This window comes from Populus nigra, chromosome 16, assembly GCF_951802175.1.
Source record: "Populus nigra chromosome 16, ddPopNigr1.1, whole genome shotgun sequence".
Classification (NCBI taxonomy): domain Eukaryota; kingdom Viridiplantae; phylum Streptophyta; class Magnoliopsida; order Malpighiales; family Salicaceae; genus Populus; species Populus nigra.
This window is the reverse complement of record NC_084867.1, coordinates 5708210-5732187: the sequence shown is the minus strand read 5'-3', so window position 1 is coordinate 5732187 and position 23978 is coordinate 5708210. Positions and strand designations below refer to the sequence as shown.

The window sequence follows — 23978 nt, the reverse complement described above, 5'->3', positions numbered from 1 at the left end:
AATTAAGCCCAAACAAGTCTTGGGCTGTATAAAATAAAATAAAGCCCCTAATATTAAATCCATGTTCTGTCATGAGAAGAAGAGAAGGAAGTAAAATATTACAGAACTTATTCAAGACTTATTTATAGCCTTCCATGCAGCCCCTTGATCCTAGAAACAAAAGGAAAAGGTAGCCACCCATATTGTTTTTTTTTTGGGTAAGTTGACGTATGTATTAAAAGAAGAAGATACAAACATTATAAGGGGCATACCCTAAATTTACAATGATAATATAAACATAAAACAACAGATGGCTACAGGCTAGCCACCGACCATAAAACTGAAACCTCACTAAATTCGTTAGGGAAACCAATACAACCAGCTAACTATCAAATTAAGAATCTATGTTATTCACCCCCCTCCTTTTTTGGAAGACATACCTGATCCCAAGCCACTTTAGCCCTAGTATTCTTATTTTGATAGTTAGCTGGTTGTATTGGTTTCCCTATCGAATCTAGTGAGGTTTCAGTTTTAGGGTCGGTGGCTAGCCTGTAGCAATATGTTGTTTTATGTTTCTGTTATCATTGTAAATCTGAGGTATGCCCCTTATAATATTTGTATCTTCTTCTTTTAATACATACGTCAACTTACCAAAAAAAAAAGTGATCATTGCATATAAATTTGATTATCCAAAGCAGGTTCTTGTTGGGTCAAGTTGTAGACCATTCAAATATGATTTTAGTGTATCTTGGGATGTGACTATATGAGTTAGTATCGGAGTTTATGCTCTTATCAAGTTATATTCCTTTAATCTTTAGTATGTGTCATATCTTAATTTTATTTCTTCCAAGTTTCAGTTAGGGTCTCCTTTTTTTTTTAAAAAAAAAGAGAGTATATTCCTCTATTATTATTTTATAGTTTTTGTCAAACCCTATATATATAAAAATTCATGTTGCTTAGATTTTTGATTTTCCCGAATACATCAAAGAAAAATTATGATCTTCATCTTCTATCTTTCTTGTTTTTGGCCTAGTGATGCGAATATCGTGATCACGTGGTCACACAACCCACAATCAAGATTGAGATCTGATTATGCAAAGATGAAATAAGTCTGATAGGAGTGTGACACAATAGGAACCTGCCCCAAGGCACCAACACTATTGAAATAAGTAGAATGACACCACTAAATTAGTTAATCTTCAATAAGTTGGATTCAGTTTGTTCAAAAACTGAAGAATGCAAGAATCACTCTCACACGTTAAAACTAAAAAATTCAGAAGTAATATTCATTAATGGCTACCAAAATTTTGGTTACATGAGTTTAAATAGTTCTTGAAAAATTAACCCTAATGGACCCCTTATGTGGACATATATGAGGTCCACTCAAAACTGACCCAAAAATCTTAAACTGAAAAGCCCATAACCTGATCCAAACAAGCTTTGAATCCTATCTGAAAAATAAAATATTAATTAAGCCCAAACATAAAAGAAAATAATAAAAATAACTAATCTATCATTAAATAGCACCAGCCCTTCTTTCCTTGTGTAGCTAGGATGAATAAGGAATCCTTAGAAGAAAAGAATTCTAAAACATTTATGAATCCTTCCCACTTGGAGATTATATTGCAGCTCATTAAAAATCCTTGTGGTACTAGGAAATTCCCAAATGAAGCTCTCATATCCTTGCAGGAAAAGGATCCTTGCCAAATAGAAAGTCCACAAGTCAAAAGAATGTAAGAAAAAAGGAAAAATTACAAGAATTGACAAGTTAAGACTTAACCAAATACGAGCTCTTGATTTTTACCGGTTAAAAGTCTTTTGAATATTTTATTGACTTTTGTTGAATATTTACGTACCAAATCTTAGTATTGTTGTATGAATTTTTGTTCTTCTTGGATTATCTTGCCTTGTTTGATTAAATTTTTGTTAGTATAGATCTTTCTTGCTTTATTTAATTACTTCCTTGAAATTCTTGAAGTTGAATCTTGATTTCTTGAATTAGTTAGTTTTCTTTGAATCTCTAACATAACCTCTATTGCTTTTATTTAATGTCTTCTTTTCATCATTATATTTCACATGAATTTACATTGTTATTCATAAATTTGTACTTAAGTTATGTTTTGATTAATTTTGTATATTATAAAATCATTATGTTATTTTGATTGATTACTTGATAAGTTGTTAAGTTACCTTTAAAAACCCAATGATGCGCATCTTGTGATTATGTACTCACATGATTCATAATTAAGATTGAGATCTAATCTTAGAAAGCTAAAATAGGTCTAATAGGAGTGTGATACAATAGAAACTTTCTCGAAGGCATCAATACTTTTAGAATGAAATCGAATGATTCCACGGAGCTAGTTAATCTTCCATAAATTAGATTCCGTTCGTTCAAGAACTGAAGAATGCAAGAATCACTCTCATACATTAAAACTGAAAAATTCAAAAGTAATATTCATCTATGGCTACTGAAATTTAGGTTTCATGAGATTAAATAGTTCTTGAAAAATTAACCCTAATGGATTGTATCCTAGTGGATTGATTTGTCCACATCAACAAAACATATCTGAAAATAACCAAAATTTGCAAAATCAAAGAATGTCTGAAAATAACAAATCAACAACACAAAACGCTGACGTTGCTTTCCAATTGCGAGCCATAAGCTTGCCACTTGAGCTGTTGTCTAGGACGTACAAGGATCTGAAAGATAAGGTGAATTCGATAAGGCGGCTGAATAGCGGGGCTGATTGCCGAGGAAATACGCTTCGTAGGGCCGTACAAAATGTTAGATATGATTTTCAAGAGTTTCTTGATGAAAACGAAGATGCAAATGAAGGTGATTATGATTGTGCATCTTCTGGCCAAGGAATCAAGTCTGGACCAAATAGGGCTAGGAGGAATGTGAATTTCCGTGGTATGGGGAATTATGAAGATGTGGATAGGGACTTGAACTCCATTAAAATGAAAATTCCTAACTTCCAAGGTAAAAGTCATCTCGAGGCTTATTTGGAGTAGGAGAAACGGGTAGATTGGATTTTTGATTGCCATAGCTAATTTGAACAAAAGAAGGTGAAATTGGTGGTCATTGAGTTTACAAAGTAGGCATTGATTTGGTGGGATCGGTGATATGATTCGGGTAATGAAAAAACATTTAAATTCGAATTCTGACATAAAATGCACAACTGTCCAGTTTCACGGTAAAAGTTATAATTCTCAATCCAACCGTTGAATCAAGCTGAAATATTACATGAAATCTCCTGAAAAGTTTTCCTATAAGCCAGTTGTTCTTTGATAAGTCATTTTCAGTCCTTTAGAGAACAAAGGAAGGGAGATTATCCCACCAATACACAACAAGTGCGGCAAATAAGAAGTTTTATTAATCTGAATTGTCTAACCCTTACATGTTTGGTTATGCCTTTACTTATACTGACTCTAGAATTAAGAAACCCTAATGGACCACCCTTAGGAGGACTTCTATGCATAGTTATAAAACCCAACCCGGTAGTTAACCCCGAAAAATGACCGGGTCACGGGTTTTGTGGGTCAACCCGGGTTAACCCGGGTCAACCCCTCTCCTTAAATATAAAGATTAAAGAAATCAAACTGCTACATCATCCCTAAACCGCAAAACCCAGTGATGAATTGCTTACCTTTTCCTACCTATTTTTACCATAAAGCAGCCGAATGAAGAATAAAATACTTGTGTAACTAAAATTTAAGCAGTAGAACAAAAATAGAATAGTATTAGCTTCCAACAAATCCAAAAGATTCCTTAAAAATCACAATAAATCATAAAACATAAGAAGAAGAAAAAACTAATAATACGGGTAACATGGAGGAAATGCCTTCACAGTCAGTGCTCAATGTGAATATGTTAATGGAGAATGAAACCGACAACAACAAAGTTCATGTTTGCAAATAATATCAGATGTTTCTCTTCATGGGTGACTAAAGGATGGTTGTCAAATGAATACTTTTTTCAATTATTTGTTCCAATCCGAAGAAGAGCTTAAAAAGCATGGAAAAAAGAGGGAATCATTCAAAATCTGCAGCACTTGTTTGCAATAAGAAATCTCAACAAAGAAAAAAACATAAAATAGTAAGCAACGTAAGGAAAACAGAGCACCTGTAGAAATAAACTCCAATTTCTCCGATGAAATCTCAACCAATTATTTGTTTTGCAAAAGATAACAGAGAAAGAAATTAGGGGCGGGCTGCTCTTCTCAAGAAATTAGGGCAGAGACTAATTAATTAGTTGTTCAACTTTCGTTTTACTGCCAGCGGCGCAAAGGAAAGTTAATGTATATATATGCCGGGTCTCGCCCGGGTTTGACCGAGTTGCCCGGGTCGACCGGGTTTGACCGGTTTTTTGCGCAAGCCGGTTTTTAACTTTGCCCGGACCGGTCCAGGTACCGGGTCGACCCGCCGGGCCGGGCGGGTTTAATAACTGTGCTTCTATGAGGCCCACTTACAATTGACCCAAATAAATAATAATAACCCAAAGACTAAGAAGAAAATAATAAAAATTCAAAAATTAATATCCTAAATATGCTAGAATAAGATTTGTCACTATTAAAAAGTCCCAAATAAACTAGAAAATCTGATCTGAAGGTAGAATTAATTCTGAAGTCTTTTTTTTTTTTGTAGTGAGTATGAATCCTTGCCACACTTGAAAACTATGTTATAAGCCATTAAAGTTCTTTGTAGAACTTGGAGATTCGCAAAACAAGTTGTCACATCCTTTTAGAAAAAGAATCTTAGCCAAATAGGAAGTCCACATGTAAAAAGGAAGTAAATAATAAAATTCATACAGCTTATGTTGATTGCTATTGCGGTGCCTTCCCGAACACCGATGGACTTGAAATTGTAACCTAAGGTAGGACAACATATCAAGAGACTTCACATAAATTTTCAGCCCAATCTAACGATCAAATTTAGAATTATGACTGTTATCGTAAAACTAGACAGCTGCGCATTTTACATCAGAATCCAAATCTGATTGTTTTTTCATTGCCCAGGTCGTATCAGTGTGTGTGTGTGTGTGTGTGTGTGTGTGTGTGTGTGTTGGTGAGATAATCTCCCTTCCATGGTTCTCTAAAGAACTGAAAATAACTTATCAAAGAACAACTGGCTTCGTGGCGTCATCCTTATACTTACTGTTCACGAATCAATATTTGAATTGCACTGCTAAGTTTGTTCTGTTTGGTGCTGGTTTTAGTTTTACAAGAGCCGCAACAAGGTGAGACGAGAGGTGTGAGCGTGTGAGGATATTAAGTGTCTGAGCGGAACAGGAGCGACTTGAGGATATATTTTTTACCACTAACCTATTTTTGCAGGTACTATCATGTCAAATCAAAACAACACACCACCCCCTTCGAATGGAGAATTTAAGTTCCAAATGCAAGCCATGACGCAGATGATGGAGAGGATGAATTTGTGATGGGGAAACAGACTTGATAGGGTGGAGAGATATGGCATCGAGGCTGGCACAACAACCCAAGACGTGAGAAAGGTTAGGGCTGAACCGAGAGTAAACAGTGGCAGTAGAGCCGAAAGGCCAAGGTGGGCTAATTATGAGGATTTTGAGGAGGATGTTGATGATATTGATGATGATGGTTTTAAGGATGAGATAATAGGCCATCAGGAAAGTTTTCGGCAGCTTAGAAACCGAAGGGATTTTGGGAATAGAACTAGGGGCCAATTCGGCTAAAGGGGAAATATCCGTAGTGTTGGGAGACATGATGATTTCGATGCTTTCAAACTGAAAATACCTTCCTTTCAATGTAAAAACAAACCCGAGATTGAATCAGGGTTTTAGGTCCATGGATGAGTATTTCAAGGAGATGGAGATCCCAATGATTTGGGCCAATGTGATTGAGGGAAGCTACTATAGCTAGATTTCTAAATGGGCTGAATAAGGACATTGTGAATATTATATAATTACAACATTGTGTGGAATTGAAGGACATGGTCCATATGGCAACGAAGGTGGAGAGACAAATAAAGAGAAGGGGCAGTACACATTTTCAGACCAGTTTGACTTCATCTTCCTCATCATGGAGGCCGAATCTAAAAGGAGAGGGGGTTGTCTAACCAAAGCTTTATGGAAAGGCTGAAGTAACAAGTTTAAAGATTTTATGCAAGTTTTGCAAACAAATAGGTTTTGTGAAGTAACAAGTTCAAAGTACTTTCCAAATCATCCAAACTAACATCCAAGTCTTTATTTTGACAATTTAGCTCATCTAAGTCCGAAGTCAAAGCTTAAAGATTTTATACAAGACTATTTCTTCTTTTTTAGGAAAATAGTTATTGAAATACTTAAATGTAAATTGTCTACTTAGAAAAAAGATTATTTTGTAGGAAAGGGGGATTAGGGTTTCCTATCAAATTAAAAGAGAGAAAGAGAGAGAGAGAGAGAGAGAGAGAGAGGAAGGGGGGTGGCCAGAAAGAGAAGAAAAATGCACCCTTTCCTCCAAAAACTCGAAATCATGCATTCTTCTTTCCTTTTGATTAGTTGTTCAATAAACATGTAAAGTCGAGCTCTTTTTCTTGGTTGCAAGGACACAAAAACCTTCAGATTTCAAGAACTGTGAGATTTATTTTACCTTTTCTTTTCAGTTTATATGATGAATATGCTTATTTTCCATAATTGTTTATTTTAATTGCTAGAGCAGACTCTAAGTTATTATTGTAAACAATCCATTGCTAAGTTTGCTATCAAAACCAGAGTTGTGGTATATAAATTTGTGAAACAACTGAGTTTAATAATCGTGGCGGATTGATGTTATTAATCTTAGAAAAAACATTCAATCAAATCAAACATGTACTGCAAACAATTATGTGTTTAAATTGATCAAGTTATTTAGTTTTTAAGGCTACCATTCAATTAAATTACTAGTTCGAACACTGTGGTTGTTTGATGGTTAGGGTTAATTACACTGCGGATCGGTTAACTAACTAATGCTAAGAAAAGATAAATATTCAGAATATAATTGATGTATCATTTCAATGATCAGTTCTGATTTTCGTATATGGACGTCTAGTTGAAATCAAGGTTTGTTCTCTTGATAATTTTTTAATTTAATTAATTTAGCTTGACTGTTTTTTTCAACTATAGCATAGATAACCTCAAACCGCCCCTTAAATTGCATATCATTTAGTATAAAAATCTGAACTAAACATTCCTTGTGGGATCGACCTTGCTTACTTTATACTATCTTGTTTATTTAAGTTAGGGTAAATAATTTGTATAACCGCGATATCACAACAACGCTGCAGCAAAAATAAATGAACGATCCATTTTGTTCCCAGTCATTTTTTTCAATGGCAAATGTATCCCATAGAAAAGACAATTGTACCCTTAATTGCATGCTTCGTCAGATTTTTTAGCAAGGGTGAAATTGTTTTTATACTGTTTCAATCCACAATTATTTATCTCTTGATGAAGAGTAAAAAAAATTAAGGGCTTTTAATTTACCAAAGATAATTTTAAAAGCTATTTTAAAATTTGAATTTAAAAACTAAATCAAATTTTATTCAATACAAACTCTACTAAGTATTTTATTTTTATATAAACTCTACAACTAAAAATATTTATGTTTTTGTTATAAAATTAAATGAATTTAGCATAAAAAAGAATTAAAACTGTTTATAGCTAAAGAATTAAAAATCACGTTCATGAATGCATCTATATTTTTAAAGGAAAAAATAATAATACATAATACATAAAATATTTTTTTATAATTAAAATTTGTAATTTTTTCTCCTTCCAAAAATAGTTTTAATCCTATCTTATTCAAAGTTCTTTAATTTTACACCAAAAACATGACTCTTTTTGTTTCTAAATTTATATTATAATAGAGCATTAATTCTTGTATTGTAGAGTTTGTTGGAGAATAGAACACTTATTCTTGTATAAAAATAAAGTTTGATTTACTTTTTAAATTCAAATATTTAAATTTTAAAATAGCATTTAAATTTGGCTATGCCAATTCTTTTTTAGATAGTCGTAGATATTATCTGTGATTTGCTAAAATGTGTTTTTTACTATATAAATTTTGAATTGTGGTACTTTTTTTCTTCTAATATGCTACTTTCCCGGAAAAAAAAAACTCGTGTGTTTTATTTAATCATCTAAGTTGAGTTACAGTATGTTTTAAATTTTATATTTATTTAAAGTTTATTTTTTTCTTTATCATAAGAGAGGTTAAAAAAATCAAATTTACCTAGTAATATGTAGGGATGATAATTTCACTTGTATGGATAGATACCAATCAGATCTAACCTGAATGAATAGTAAATTTTATGGATAGTTTGGGTTTGAGTAAAACTCAAAAATAAAAAATGGTTTGATTATAAATACTACCCTATCCTATCCAAAACCCAACCCCAAAAAACAACTAAAATAGTTTGAAAAAATCACATACATATCATATAGCTCTATAATAAAGAAAATTTAGTGCTTCAAACCGCTAGACTTCCCTTCCTCTAATCTCTCTTCCTCTACCTCTCTTCTCCTATGCTAATTAAATTGTTGGTTGGCTTCATAGTTTTATATAATAGAAAAATTAACCAATTGAATTTTATCATTCTGTGACTTGATTGATTGAAGAGCATATTGGATTGGTAAGTGGAATTTGCTTTGGGTGTGACATTATCACATGGGTTTGGAGATTTTTCCAGTTTGTTCAGTACATATACAGAAGTTCTTGGAATTTGTCTGGTCTGGCATTTGGGTGAGGATTGCTTTTCTCTTACAAATCCAAAGAAAATGAAATCGACAATGAATTATGAATATTGTTGATTTATTTTTAATTCTATTTTTTAATATTTTATTAATTTTAAATTAATCTTTATATTTATTTATCATATAACTAAATTGAAATAAATATTAAACTCATTAAAGTTCATGAAGTTTGATAAGAATTTTTTAAAAATATCATTTTTATGTTAAAATTTGTTTAATTCAACTAGTAACGTAGTAACCAAATCAGAAATGATGAAATTGAAAAACAATTTCAATTAAAAAAATGATAAGAATATCTAAAAATAACAATTAAAAGAATGAGGACCATATTTAATATAAAAATAAAATGTCAAGGAATGAAATCCAAAGACAAATTAATTCAAGATTAAAAACATCATAATTAAAAAAATAAGGACCAAATCTAATATAAAAAATAAAGTGTAAAGGGATGTGATTGAAAAAACAATTAACTTAATAAATGATCCAAGACCAAATACATTGCAATTAAAAGAATGAGGAACAAACCTGATATAAAAATAAATTATCAAGGGATGAAATTGAAAAAATAAATTAACTTAATAAATGATTCAAGACCAAATATATTGCAATCAAAAGAATGAGGATCTAATTTAACTTAACAAACAAATAGCTAGACTTTCTTCTTCTTCTTCTTCTTCTTTTTGCAATGGTCAACATGATTTTCTAGATGGAGAGAGGAAAAAAAAGGGAGGAAGAGAAAAACTCCTTGTTGGAGCTCCTCCGTGTGCCGTCAGAGAACATGTGCCTCACCAAAGTGATAGAGGTGATGAGGTGCATCGAATGCCGCCCTAGACTGCGGTATTCGATGATGTGTGGGCGCCGCACGCACTACCCAAAGGGCACGAGCGGCGCCCACTTGCTGGCGCGTGTTATGCACACGCTAACAACTTTTGCAATTTAATATTAATTTATATATATTAAAATATCAAATCACCCCTAACCCCACATGAGAATTAAAAAACACCATAGCAAAAAACCTAAAACGACCTTGCATCCATAGTAAAGAGAGTTTTTTTTAGGGACATGTAAGTAATTGACATGCATAAAAAATAGAAAAAACTAAAAACCTCCTGAACTAAAGGGAATTTTTTATATATATTTAATGGTCACCATGGTTTTCTAGATGGAGAGAGGAAAAAGAGGGAGGAAGAGAAAAACTCCTTGTCGGAGCTCCTCCATGTGCCGTCAGAGAACATGTGCCTCACTAACGTGATATAGGTGGTGAGGTGCATCGAATGCCGCCCTAGACGGTAGTATGCGACGATGTGTGGGCGCCGCACGCACTACCCAAAGGGCACGAGCGTCGCCCACTTGCTGGCGCGTGTTATGCACACACTACCAACTTCTGCAATTTAATATTAATTTATATATATTAAAATATTAAATCACCCCTAACCCCACATGAAAATTAAAAAACACCATAGCAAAAAACCTAAAATGACCTTGCAACCATAGTAAAGAGAGTTTTTTTTAGGGACATTTAAGTAATTGACATGTATAAAAAATAGAATAAACTAAAAACCTCTTGAACTAAAGGGAATTTTTTAACGGTTATTTGGTAATTATACTGTAGAAAAAAACATAAAACACCATTCCTTAATCTAATTACTAATAAGTCTCATGAAAAAAAAATTTATACCTCTTAAGCCAACCTTGCCCACCAAAAGCAAAATCAGGCTTTCCATTCTGATTCACAGAGAGAGAAATCTCATCAGGGATATTATATTAAAAAAAAACTATATTCATTAGCACTTGAATTTCACTTTGACTAGATATATGTACAAAGTGCACAAACATTAAACAAAGTCAAGGGCAAAATTACGTTTTCATTGTAGATTCACATAGTAAAAGCCTAATCTCTTTTATCTTATAACTAGTTAGGTGGCTCAAGTTACACCACATGCTAACCTTTGTTTTGACATAAAAAATATCAAAAAAAGTTAATTTTTTTAAAATAAAAAATATAATATGTAATTAACTCGAGTGTGCTTAATAAACTATGTTAATTTAATAATATCATTAGAAAATAATTTACCGACAACAAATAAAGCGAAAAAAAACAACGATTCAATGCAAAATATAAACGCTTGTCAATATTATAGAAATATATCTTCACAGTATTCCAAAAACATCTCATTGATTTTATTTGTTAACAAAGTAAAAATTAAATGAGAATAAGATAATTTCATAGAAAAAAATAAAAAAATATTTATATAAAAAATAAGACAAAAAAGTCAATTATTGTTAACTTTTTAAACCTTGACCCCAGTCTTAAGACCGAAAGCACCATATATGAAAAAATTATGAGGGTTAAAATAATAAAAACAAAACAACACAAAAAAATCCAAAAAACAAAACTACAATAAAAATAATGAATTTTAAAATTGCAATAAAAAATAAATCAAAAGGTAATAACAAAAATCAAAAGAACAAAGACAAAAAAAATACACTATAAACTTGGATTGAAGTGTGAAACTAAAAACAATGAAACTTTTATAAAAAATCAAGAAAAAAAATAAAAAAATCATAAGAATAAGCATCAAATTCTAAAAATCAAAACATAATAATTTTTTTTGAATATACATAATTCTTCAACGTGTTCTTTTACATTAAAAAAACTTCTAAAGTTGCTAATCCTACAAGGTTGACTGATTTTCGTCCTATATCTTGCTGCAATACAGTGTACAAATGCATCGCTAAGATTCTAGCTGGGAGAATCAAAGTTGTTTTGCCATCCTTAGTTGGTCCATATCAGACTGCTTTTATCTCAGGACGGCGAATCAGTGATAACATTCTTTTGTCTCAGGAACTAATGAAAGGCTATCATAAATCTACGGGACCTGCTCGTTGTGCTATGAAAGTTGATCTGATGAAGGCTTATGACTCGGTGCGGTGGGATTTCGTTGACGCCATGTTAATAAAAATGGGATTCCCTAGAACAGTCATTGATTGGATCATGGTTTGTGTTACATCATGTCAATTCTCTATCAACGTCAATGGTGAGCTTGCAGGTTACTTTCAAGGGGGAAGAGGGCTGAGACAAGGGGATCCATTGTCGCCATATTTGTTTGTCCTATGTATGGAAATCCTTTCGGGGCTATTCTGCAAGATGAGTGCCAACCAAGAATTCAAGTTCCACTGGAGATGCAAGAAGGACAAAATTTCTCATCTTTGTTTTGCTGACGACTTGATGATTTTTAGCAACGGGGATGTAAAGTCAATTCGTATGATCAGAACGGTGCTCACAAAGTTTCAAGACCTATCAGGTCTGTATCCAAATCCAAACAAAAGTGACATCTTCTTGAGCGGTGTGTTAAATGCTGAGAAGGAGCAAATTATTCATATTCTTGGGTTTAGAGAGGGGGAGCTTCCTATGAAATATTTGGGAGTACCTCTTCTCTCATCCAGACTAAAGGCTGTTTATTGTAAGGGCCTCGTGGATCGAATCACCTCTAAAGTTCGACATTGGACTTGTCGAACACTCTCGTATGCAGGACGGGTACAACTGATTAATTCAGTCTTATTTTCCATACAAGTCTATTGGGCATCTCTCTTTCTCTTACCTGGGCAAGTAATTAAAAATGTGGAGCAAATTATGAAATCCTTTCTTTGGTCAGGTTCAGATATGAGAACTACTGGGGCTAAAGTGGCTTGGGATCAGGTATGTCTTCCAAAAAAGGAGGGGGGGCTAGGAATAAAACGGATAACAGAATGGAACAAGATTGCTTTGTTGAAACACATTTGGAACCTGTGCAATGACTCAGATGGCTCAATATGGTCTACTTGGATCAGATCCAATCTGTTGCGAGGTAGGAATTTCTGGACAATCAAGACACCACAGAATTGCTCTTGGGCTTGGGGAAAGATTCTAAAGCTCAGATCCTTAGCATGGCCGAAGATGAAGTACATCATAGGAGATGGAATGACAACCTCTCTATGGTTTGACAATTGGCATCCTCACAGCCCACTCGCGGATTCTTACGGGGAAAGATTCATCTATGATTCAGGTATGGCCAAGAACGCGAAGGTGAATGTGCTAATTCATAACTCAGAATGGAAAACTCCTACCACCCAAGCTATTGGCTGGCACCCCATTATAGAAGCTATTCCTTCCAATTCTAATCCTAAAATGGGGCAAAAGGATGAGATAGTTTGGTTGGATTCACCAAATCACAGATTCTCGATCAAAGTAGCTTGGGAACAACTAAGACGTCATCGTCAGATGGTTGAATGGCATGACATTGTGTGGTTCAAGAATGTTGTTCCAAGACATTCATTTCTTCTATGGATGGCTGTCCAACAGAAACTCACAACTCAAGATAAACTTCATCGGTTTGGTATACATGGTCCCAATAGATGCTCGTTCTGTCTCCGCAACAATGAGGATCACAACCACTTGTTCTTTGAATGCTCCTATACTAAAGCGATCTGGTGGGATGTTTGTGACAGATGCGACATTCCAAGAATGACAAAAGGCTGGGATGAATGGATTCGATGGGCCACTGTCTCTTGGCATGGCAAGAGTTTCGTCAATTTTTCTCGTAAACTGAGTTTTGCAGCTACAGTGTATCATGTATGGCAAGAACGGAATGCAAGGATCTTTGCTGGAATGTCTAGAACTTCGAATTTGGTCTTTAATCAAATCGAATGTATCATTCGTGATAAGCTTGATTTGATGAGGAATGTCGCACCAACAAATGAAAACAAAAGGATCCAACGAGCTTGGAGGGTGAATACCATAGATTCTTAATTTGTTAGTTAGCTGGTTGTATTGGTTTCCCTAACGAATCCAGTGAGGTTTCAGTGTTATGGTCGGTGGCTAGCTTGTAGCCATCTGTTGTTTTATGTTTCTGTTATCATTGTAAATCTGGGGTATGCCCCTTATAATGTTTGTATCTTCTTCTTTTAATACATACGTCAACTTACCAAAAAAAAAAAATAAATTTTTTTTTTTGAAAAAAGGGTGAAAAACAAAGATCAAGAGATTTAACATCGCAATACGGGTAATTTACCTTATTATATTAATTAATTTCTTTATCAAAATAAATTTGTAATAAAAAAACACATAAAATTTATTGAAAAATAATTAAACAAATAATGCAAGGTTATACATATGAAAAATCTTATAAAAAAATTTAATATATATAAAATTAAAAAAAATTACAGATGAATCATACTTATCTCTCTAAAAATTAAATACACCTAATGTCATTTAACAATAATCATAATCTAATTAAAATAGAAACCCAAAATTTATTTGAAAAAATATACACAAATAATGCATTATTTTTTAAAAAAAACTAAAAAAAAAAAACAAAAAAAAACCAAGCTAGGCGCTGCTAGGTCTGGTAAGCTTTCCCCAATAAAGCAATGACCTGATAAGCTTGCCCCAATAAAGCAATGGCCCATGTGCGGGCCTTTATTTTTTAAAAAAGTTTCATCCAACCAATTATTTTTTTAAAAATGACATGTCGCTTACGTTAGCGGACGACATGTCTTCTTCTCAACCTAGAATCCAATCACTGTGGTAGTCGTGAAAACAAGGTCCTTCGTTTTTTTTTAATATAAAAAATGCTATTTTCAACCCATTTTGACCCAAAAAATCTAGAAAAAACCTTAAAGACCTTGTTAAATCAATTCATGGCCACCAAAAAGCCAATAAACCAACCCAAAATCTATCCGAAATAAAAATTCTTCTCAAGCTCAGATCTTATTGTTTTAGGTGTTTTCAAGGTAAAAAAAACACATAAATATAACTCTCTTATCATATGGAACCTTTTGACACAAAAATCAACTATTTTGGTGGCTCAATCTTCTTCAATGACTACTTTCTCTTTCTAAGTTGAAATTCAATGACTCCATCTCTCTCCTCCCAACATAAATGGATTGGAAAAAGAAAAAAAATGAAGTTTGGCACCAAAATATATTGTCTTCAAATTCAAGTTGAATGGAAAATTCCTTAGCCTCCTTTTGAAGCCTTTGTAGTTCTTTTCTTGCCAACAATCGTCGACAACAACTTTTGATGAAAGTTGCAGCCGTTCTATTTTGCATATCATCACGGCATACTTTTTTCTCCTCTCTTTTTGAAGCTTGCTGGGCATTGATTACTGCCGTTAACACATCAATTTCTTGCTTCATCTCCCCTAGAATACAAGATATACTCTTGGATTCATTTTTTAGAACACTAATCTCTTTATTTCTCTCCCTTTGATACCACCTCTCCTTTTAAATCTTCCTTTTCTTTTGCCATAACACCTCATCAAAATACATGAAATCCCTTTGGTTTCTAAGCTGCCAAAAACCTTCCGGATGGCTCATGGTCTCATCCTTAAAACCACCATCAACAATATCATCAACTTCCACCTCAAAATCCTCATAATCAGCACCTTTCGGCCACACTGTCATTGTTTGATTTCAGTTCAACCCCAACCTTTTTCAGGTCTTGGGTACATGTTGCAACCACATTACTAATTGAAAACAATATATTAATTAAGCCCAAACAAGCCTTGGGCTATAACTAAGAAAAAAAAATATAAAAATAAAACTCATAATATTAAATCCATGTTCTGCCATGAGAAAAGAGAAGGAAATAAAATATTACGAAACTGATTCAAGATTTATTTGTAGCCTTCCATGCAGCCCATTAATCCTAGAAACAAAAAGAAAAGGTAGGCACACATGTTGTTTCCAAGTTGTAGTAGGATTCTTTTGTTTCCTTTGTTGTCCTCATCTTATGGCCCAAATAAGGTTGGAATGGGCTCCTTATGCACATGGATAAGATGTACTAGGGCCTCTTGTTGATACTCTAATGGACTCTTCAAATTTGACTTGGTCGAAACCTTAAAAACCAATGCATTCAATGCCTTTGTCTTTGACCGAGCCATTGGACCATTTGGAACAAGTAACGGGTCCTTGCTGATGTTTTTGGGCAGGTCTACATCATCCCCTCTCTCCTCAAAAGGATTTGACTTTGAATCAATACGTGTGTCAAACAAAGTAAGATCAGCAACCTTAAAAGTAGCCCTAACACCATACTCACCTAGAATTGACCATCACCATGATATTGCAATTTTGATTTTCTTTGGTTAAGAAATCGTTCATTATGCATGTGCACCCAAACCCAATCACATGGTTGGAAAACAACCTGACACTATACTCCTAGGAATGCTAACTCATCCCTATCATTATCCTCAGATTTGATATAACCAAGGGTTCTTCATTTTAGGTTGAGTTTTAGATTTACTTTTGGCACCAGTAGGGACATCAACTTTAGCATCTTGATCACGAGGTTCACATCAGAAAAGCTAGTGGTATTTAATGATACATCGATTTTCAGTATCATTGGGCAACATTGTAGGCTACATATAAGCCTTATGAGCTGTATGGTTTTCTTTTATGGTTTTCTTTTCTTTTTCTCTTCTCACAGCAGCATAGGGAATTAACTTATGAGCTGTATTTTTTTTTTAGTTATATCCCAAGGATTGTGAAGCAAACCTCATGATCATATAGTCACGCAACCCACACACAAAGACACCAATTCCTGGAAAGCCAAGTAAATCTATTTGTCCAGTTTGATAGGAGTGTGACACAAAATTCATACAACCTTTGTTGACCAGTATTGTGATGCCTTCTTAAACTTTGATTGACCTAAAATTTTAAACTAAGGTAGGAAAACCTGTCTATAGACTCCACGTAAAATTTCAGCTTGATCCAATGGTCGGATTGAGAATTATACCTATGCAGTGAAACTGGACAATTGTGCATTTTACGTCAAAATCTGAATTTAATTGTTTTTCAATTGCCCGGATCGTATCATATTGTTTGTGATGCGAACCTTGTGATCACGTGGTCACGCAATCCACACGCAAAGACACCAATTCCTGGAAAGCCAAGTAAATCAGGTTTGATAGGAGTGTGACACAAAGATAACTTGTACCTAGACACTAGCACTATTAGAAACGAAAACCCCCACCCAACAAATATTGATTCGAGAACGAGAAGTATATGGATGACACCACGAAGCCAGTTGTTCTTCGATAAGTCGTTTTCAGTTCTTTAGAGAACCAAGGAAGGGAGATTATCCCACCAACACACAACAAGTGCAACAAAGAAGTTTATTGATCTAAAAATTGCGTAACCTTACATGTTTGGTTATGCCCTTATTTATCTGACTCTAGACTTAAAGAAACCTTAATGGATCCCCTTTAGGTGGACTTATATGAAGCTCACTTACAATTGACCCAAATAAGTAATAATAACCCAAAAACTAAGAAGAAAATAATAAAAATAATAAAAATCCAAAAATTACCATCTTAAATATGCTAGAATCAGATTTGTCACCCTTAAGAAGTCCTACATAAACTAGGAAAAATCTGATTTGGAAAATTTGTGTTGCTGCCCCCTTTCCTTTGATGTCCTTGATTAGCTTGGATTTCCTTGTTTAGCTTGGACAAATAAGAAAACAAATTTCCTCCTTTGTTGCTGATTTAATTACTTTCCTTCCTATGTTAGGAAAAGCATTAAATAGTCCTCCCTTCTTTAGGAATAAGATATGGCCAACTTCCTTACTTAATTAGGAGAATAAATTGCTGACTTTTTATCCTTGTAGCATTAGGAAAAAAACAAGCCTAACAAGGCTGGTATTGGGCCGGACATATCAACCCCTTGTTCCACACGAATTGGGCTCTTCTTGGACCTGAACTAGATGAATTAAAGGTTGTCCATCATGCTCCTTCAATGTCGCAAGCCCTTCTAAGTCCATGTTGCTCCATAAGTTCTGAACAAGCCCATTCAATGCTTCTTTAAGCTTCTTTGCCCTAGCTCTTGTGATTGGCCCAATTGGCACCTCCAATGGGTCGTTGGCATGATTACGCTTGATGTTGGGCTGATCCGCATCATCCCCTCTCTCTTCAAAAGAATTCGACCTCGAATCATCGTTTACATCAAACAGAGTAAGATTAGAAACATTAAAGGTAGCACTAACACCATACTCACCTGGCAAATCAACTTTATAAGCATTGTCATTGATCCTGTCAAGTATCTCAAATGGCTCATCTCCTCGTGGTTGTAGCTTTGATTTCCTATGGGCCGGAAATCTCTCCTTGCGCATATGCACCCAAACCCAATCGTCGGGCTGAAAGACAACATGTTTGCGCCCCTTATTGGCTTTGGTCGCATACACACGATTTCTCTTTTCAATCTGTTGCCGCACACTCTCATGGAGTGTCTTCACCACTTATGCTTTACGATTACCATCCAGACTAACCCTTTCATCAATAGGCAAAGGAATCAAATCCATTGGAGTTAAAGGGTTAAATCCATATATAATTTCAAATGGTGAAAATTCAGTAGTAGAGTGCACACTACGATTATATGCAAACTCTATAAATGGCAAACAATCTTCCCAATTCTTTAAGTTCTTTTAAATGACAGCACGCAGAAGTTGTGTTAAGGTCCTATTAACTACTTCGGTTTGTCCATCTGTTTGGGGGTGACAAGTAGTTGAAAACAACAGTTTTGTACCCAATTTTCCCCATAACACCTTCCAAAAATAGCTAAGGAACTTAACATCTCTATCAGAAACAATGCTCTTAGGGACCCCGTGAAGCCGTACTATCTCCCTAAAGAACAAATCAGCAATGTTAGTTGCATCATCAGTTTTATGACATGGAATGAAGTGTGCCATCTTTGAAAACCTATCAACAACTACAAAGACGGAATCCCTGCCCTGTTTTGACCTAGGTAAACCTAAGACGAAGTCCATTGAAATGTCTACCCATGGTTCTTTCGGTATAGGCAAAGGGGTATACAAGCCATGTGGTTGAGTCCTAGACTTTGCTTTCCTACAAGTTATGCATTTATCACATATGTGTTGCAAATCTTTTTTCATTTTGGGCCAATAAAAATGCTCATGCAACACATCCAAAGTTTTAACAACACTAAAATGCCCTATCAACCCGCCCCCATGTGCTTCACGTACAAGCAATTCACGCATAGAACTTAATAGAACACACAATCGACTCTCTTTAAACAAATATCCATCAAGTCTATAAAACTTCCCAAAAGCCGAAGTTTCGCAAGCATTGTAAACTTTAGCAAAATCACTATCATCTTCGTACAATTCTTTTATGTGTTCAAATCCTAGAAATCTAGTATCCAAAATAGATAAAAGAACATACCTGCGCGAAAGGGCATCAGCCACAATGTTTTCTTTTCCTTTCTTATACTTGATCACATTCAGAAAGGTTTCAATAAATTCCACCTATTTGGCATGTCTCCTACTCAACTTACCTTGCCCTTTCAAGTACTTCAATGATTCATGATCAGAATATATCACAAACTCCTTGGGCCACAGGTAATGTTGCCACGTCTCTAGAGTTCTTACCAAGGCATAGAGCTCCTTGTCATATGTAGGGTAATTCAAGGCTGCCCCATTAAGTTTTTCACTGAAATACGCAATGGGCCTTTTATCCTGCATTAACACAACTCCTATACCAATACTTGACGCATCACATTCAACTTCAAAAGCTCTTGTAAAGTTTGGCAAAGCTAAAACAGGCGCCGAACAAAGTTTATCTTTCAACAAATTAAAAGCCTTATCCTGTTCATCATTCCATTTGAATCCAATAGACTTTTTTCACAATTTCAGTTAAAGGTGCAGCAATAGTACTAAAATCCTTCACAAACCTTCTATAAAAACTAGCAAGTCCATGAAAACTCCTTACCTCTCTTACCGATTTTGGTGTAGGCCAATCCCGGATGGCCTTAACTTTCTCCGTGTCCATCTCGATAGCCTGCGCAGTTATGACATAGCCAAGAAACATAATTTTTTCCATATAAAAGGTACACTTCTTAAGATTAGCGTATAATTGCTCACTACGCAACACACTAAGTACATTACGCAAATGGTCAAGATGCTCAGTTAAGTTCTTGCTATAGATCAAAATGTCATCAAAATGCATAACAACAAACTTACCTATAAACACACGCAATACATGATTCATTAAATGCATAAACGTGCTAGGTGCATTTGTAAGTCCAAACGGCATGACTAACTATTCATACAAACCATACTTAGTCTTAAATGCAATTTTCCACTCATCACCCTCTTTCATCCTAATCTGATGGTACCCACTTTTTAGGTCAATCTTAGAGAAAATACATTATTCATATAACTCATCTAGCATGTCATCAAGCCTAGGAATAGGATGTCGATACTTTACCGTTATGTTATTGACGGCATGACAATCGACACACATCCTCCATGTTCCATCCTTTTTAGGCACAAGTAGCACTGGCACAGCACAAGGACTCATAATCTCACGAATGTACCCCTTCATCATCAACTCATCTAGTGCCTTTGAAGCTCTTTTGTCTCCTCGGGGTTGCTTCTATAGGCTGGACGGTTAGGAATCGAAGCTCCGGGCACAAGGTCAATTTGATGTTCAATCCCCTTTAATGGTGGTAATCCATTAGGGATGTCTTCAGGGAATACATCATCAAACTCCTGCATCAAAGAAACATTCACACTAGGAATAGCAGAATCAAGATCGTTAGTGTTATAATAATCCTCCTTGTACACAAGTAAGATCATTGGCTTATTAGTGAAAAATGCAGATCTGATTTGAGATCCTTTTGCATAAAAATTAGGTTGTTTCTTTAATTTTTCCACACTACTATCATCACACAATCTTACTTTCTTCACTCGGTTTTTACCTCCACTCTCAACCGGTTTAATTAATGATTTAGGTTTAGCCGAATCTGATGGTTTTCTCTCACCATTGTCCTCACGTAAATTTTCACTCTTCCCATCCTTACATTCTTTTTTTAATTTCATTTGATCATCATACACTTGTTTTGGAGAAAAAGGTACAAGAGTGATGGTTTTACGATCCTTTACAATAGTGAACCTATTTCTAAACCCATCATGAATCGCTTTCCAATCAAACTGCCATGGACGCCCCAAAAGTAAGTGACTAGCATGCATTGGGACTACATCACACAAAATCTCATCAGAATACTTCCCAATAGCAAACACAATCAAAACCTGCTTAGTAACCCTCACTTCACCACATTCATTCAACCATTGCAATCTATAAGGTCTAGGATACTTAATACAACTCAGATTCAATTTTTTCACAAGGGTATCACTAGCAACATTTGCACACCTCCATCAATTATCATGCTACATACCTTGTTTTGGATGTGACATCGAGTGTGAAATATATTTTCCCGTTGCTGATCTATATCATCTTCTTTGATTTGCATGTTCAACGCACGTCTTATAACCAAGGCCTCTCCCTCAACAGGATATGCAATCTCTTCATCACTACAATCCACCAAGGGTGGCATCTCTTCACTTTCAGATTTGTCACTTTCAGATTCAACCTCTGCATTGTCTCTTGTAAGCATAACTCTTCGGTTTGGACACTAAGATGCAATGTGCCCTTTTCCTAAACACTTAAAGCATTTAATATCTCTATCATGAGTAGGTTAAGATTCAGAGTTACCTTTCCCATCTGTATGAGTATCCTTTTTGGCCTTAGGTGGTTCAGCCTTTGCATATGGCTTTGGTTGGACAACCCCCTCTCTCTTTAAATTCGGCCTCCATGTTGAGGAAGATGAAGCCAAATTGGTCTGAAAACGTGTGCTGCCCCTTCTCTTATTTGTCTCTCCACCTTTGTTGCCATATGGACCATGTCCTCCAATTCCACACAATGTTGTAATTCTACAACATTCGTAATGTCCCTATTCAGCCCATTTAGAAATCTAGCCATAGTAGCTTCCCGATCCTCAATCACATTGGCCCCAATCATGGCAATCTCCATTTCCTTGAAATACTCATCCACAGACCTAGAACCCTGATTCAAACCCTGCAATTTCAGATACAAATCTCTATAATAGTGCTTAATCACAAATTGCCTTCTCATCAACACTTTCATCTCCTCCCACGATGCTACCAGCCTCTCTTAACTCCTCCTTCTACTAATAACATTCTGATCTCACCAAATCAGTGCATAATCCGTGAATTCGATGACTACTAATTTCACTTTATTCGCCTCCCTATAGTTATGGCAATCGAAAATCCAATCCACTTTTTTCTCCCACTCCAAATATGCCTCGGGATCTTTTTTACCTTGAAAAGAAGGTATTTTCAGTTTGATAGCACCCAAATCACCATCTAAATCAGCATGTCCCCCAACACTACAGAAATTTTCCCTTTGGCTGAATTGGCCCCTAGTTCTATTTCTATAATCCCTTCGATTTCTAGGCTGCCGAAAACCTTTCCGATGGCCTATGGCCTCATCCTCTTTGGAACGTATGTTCTCCCTCGGGATGGGATGGTGTATTGTTTTGATCTGACATGATAGTACCTGCAAAAATTGGTTAGTGGTAAAAAAAAGTTATCCTCACGTCACTCGTGTTTCGCTCAAACACTCTTAATATCCTCACACGCTCACACCTCTCATCTCACCTTCTTGCGGTTCTTGCGAAACTGAAACCAACACCAAATAAAACGAACTTGGCAGCGTAATCCAAATATATATATATATATATAACAATAAAAACCAGAAAACAAGCAAAACGAAACTGCAATGATAGTCTCGCGAGTAGCAAGCGAGTCTATCCGAAATATGAACGAAACTGAAAAGTCGAATAAAAAACAGAAATAAAATATGAAAAATGATGAAACAACAACTAGATATGTTGGATATGATGAAAATAAACTGCAAGAAATGAAAACAACAGAAAGCAAGCGAATTTCAAAAGTTGACGCAAAACAGACTCGTTTACGACGCGTTAAGTCCGAATCTGGAACCTAGAGTAAATGATGTCCAATTGAGTTAAAATTTCAGATATAGTGCGATATCAACCCAAATAGAAAGAATATAAGTTTGAGCAATTTACGACAAGGTTTGATATACTGACGCAAAAACGTTATGAATCAGACCTCATTTGACCCGAATTTGAAACCCAAAGAAAACGATATCCAATTGACCTCAAATTTGATATGTGGTGCGACTAGGACCCCATTAATTAGAGTATCAAATTTGAGCTAATTCCAAGTTGATTTGATCTAATTTTCTCTTGTTTAGTTTTCTGCGGCAGAATCCAATAAACATCTTTTTTGAACAAATATTTTTTTGCTTGTACGTAGGCACCAACACTATTGGAAACGGAAACCCTCACCCAACGAATATTGATTCAAGAACGAGAAGTATAAAGATGACGCCACGAAGCTAGTTGTTCTTCGATAAGTCATTTTCAGTTCTTTAGAGAACCAAGGAAGGGAGATTATCCCAGCAACACACAACAAGTGCAGCAAAGAAGTTTATTGATCTAAAAATTGTGTAACCTTACATGTTTGGTTATGCCCTTATTTATACTGACTCTAGATTTAAAGAAACCCTAATGAACCCCCCTTAGGTGGACTTATATTAAGCCCACTTACAATTGACCCAAATAAGTAATAATAATGATGTGCATCATGGGAATTATAATCCATTTATAAAGCTAAATCTAATATGCAAGAGGATTCAGATGGTCCAATGATAAGAGCGAAAGCGAAACAACTGTAAAGGGCCTTGACGAGTCAAATTGAAGCTGCGTCGGAGTTAAAAATTAACAATCAGTTTGAAATTGGTTCAAGGATGTTTATTTGCCTACAATTGGAACTTGGAGATGGGAAAAGCCCTTAATGGTTCTTTTGATGCTGGGCTACTTGAATTTGGGTTGACATGCAAATAAGTGAAGGAATTGATACTGTTTATGGTGAGAACAGCAAATGAATTTGAACCTGAATTTGAAGTCATCCATTGCATGTGAAAACAAGACTTTACTAGGTGGATTTCAAGTTCAGAACGTGCTCTTTCTAGATTGTCCAACCATGACTGCATTGAACTTTTGTGTAAGAAGATATGATTGTTTTAATTTTGGTCTGTTTATGTTAGAAAGGTCAAAAAATATGTGCTAGTTAATTTGTCTAGGTTAGTTTGTCAAAGTCTGTTTTTCGGGCTTGACTTCTGCCATGTTGAATTTTTCCTAACTTTGGAGGGATGTTCCAATTATAAATATAGTATCAGAATATGTAATAAAGAACTTTTGGCCAAGTTTTGAAAACTTAATTCATAGAATTAAGAGTTGTTCTTCCAGATTGATTTTGTGAAGAACCCTACCTGACTTATCACTCTTCAATCACAAAGAGTGTGGC

At 35.0% G+C, this 23978-nt stretch overlaps 1 long non-coding RNA gene and 1 pseudogene across 1 annotated transcript; both read right to left on the bottom strand.

Annotated features, from left to right (window-relative positions):
* Positions 1-3696: 3696 nt before the first annotated feature.
* Positions 3697-4305, bottom strand: LOC133675150 (uncharacterized). The gene is made up of 2 exons (XR_009835350.1): positions 4109-4305; positions 3697-3990 (listed from the first exon to the last, which is right to left on the bottom strand). It is a non-coding gene; the product is annotated as an uncharacterized LOC133675150 (long non-coding RNA).
* Positions 4306-17771: 13466 nt separating this feature from the next.
* LOC133676041 (uncharacterized) lies at positions 17772-23584 on the bottom strand (annotated as a pseudogene).
* Positions 23585-23978: the final 394 nt, after the last annotated feature.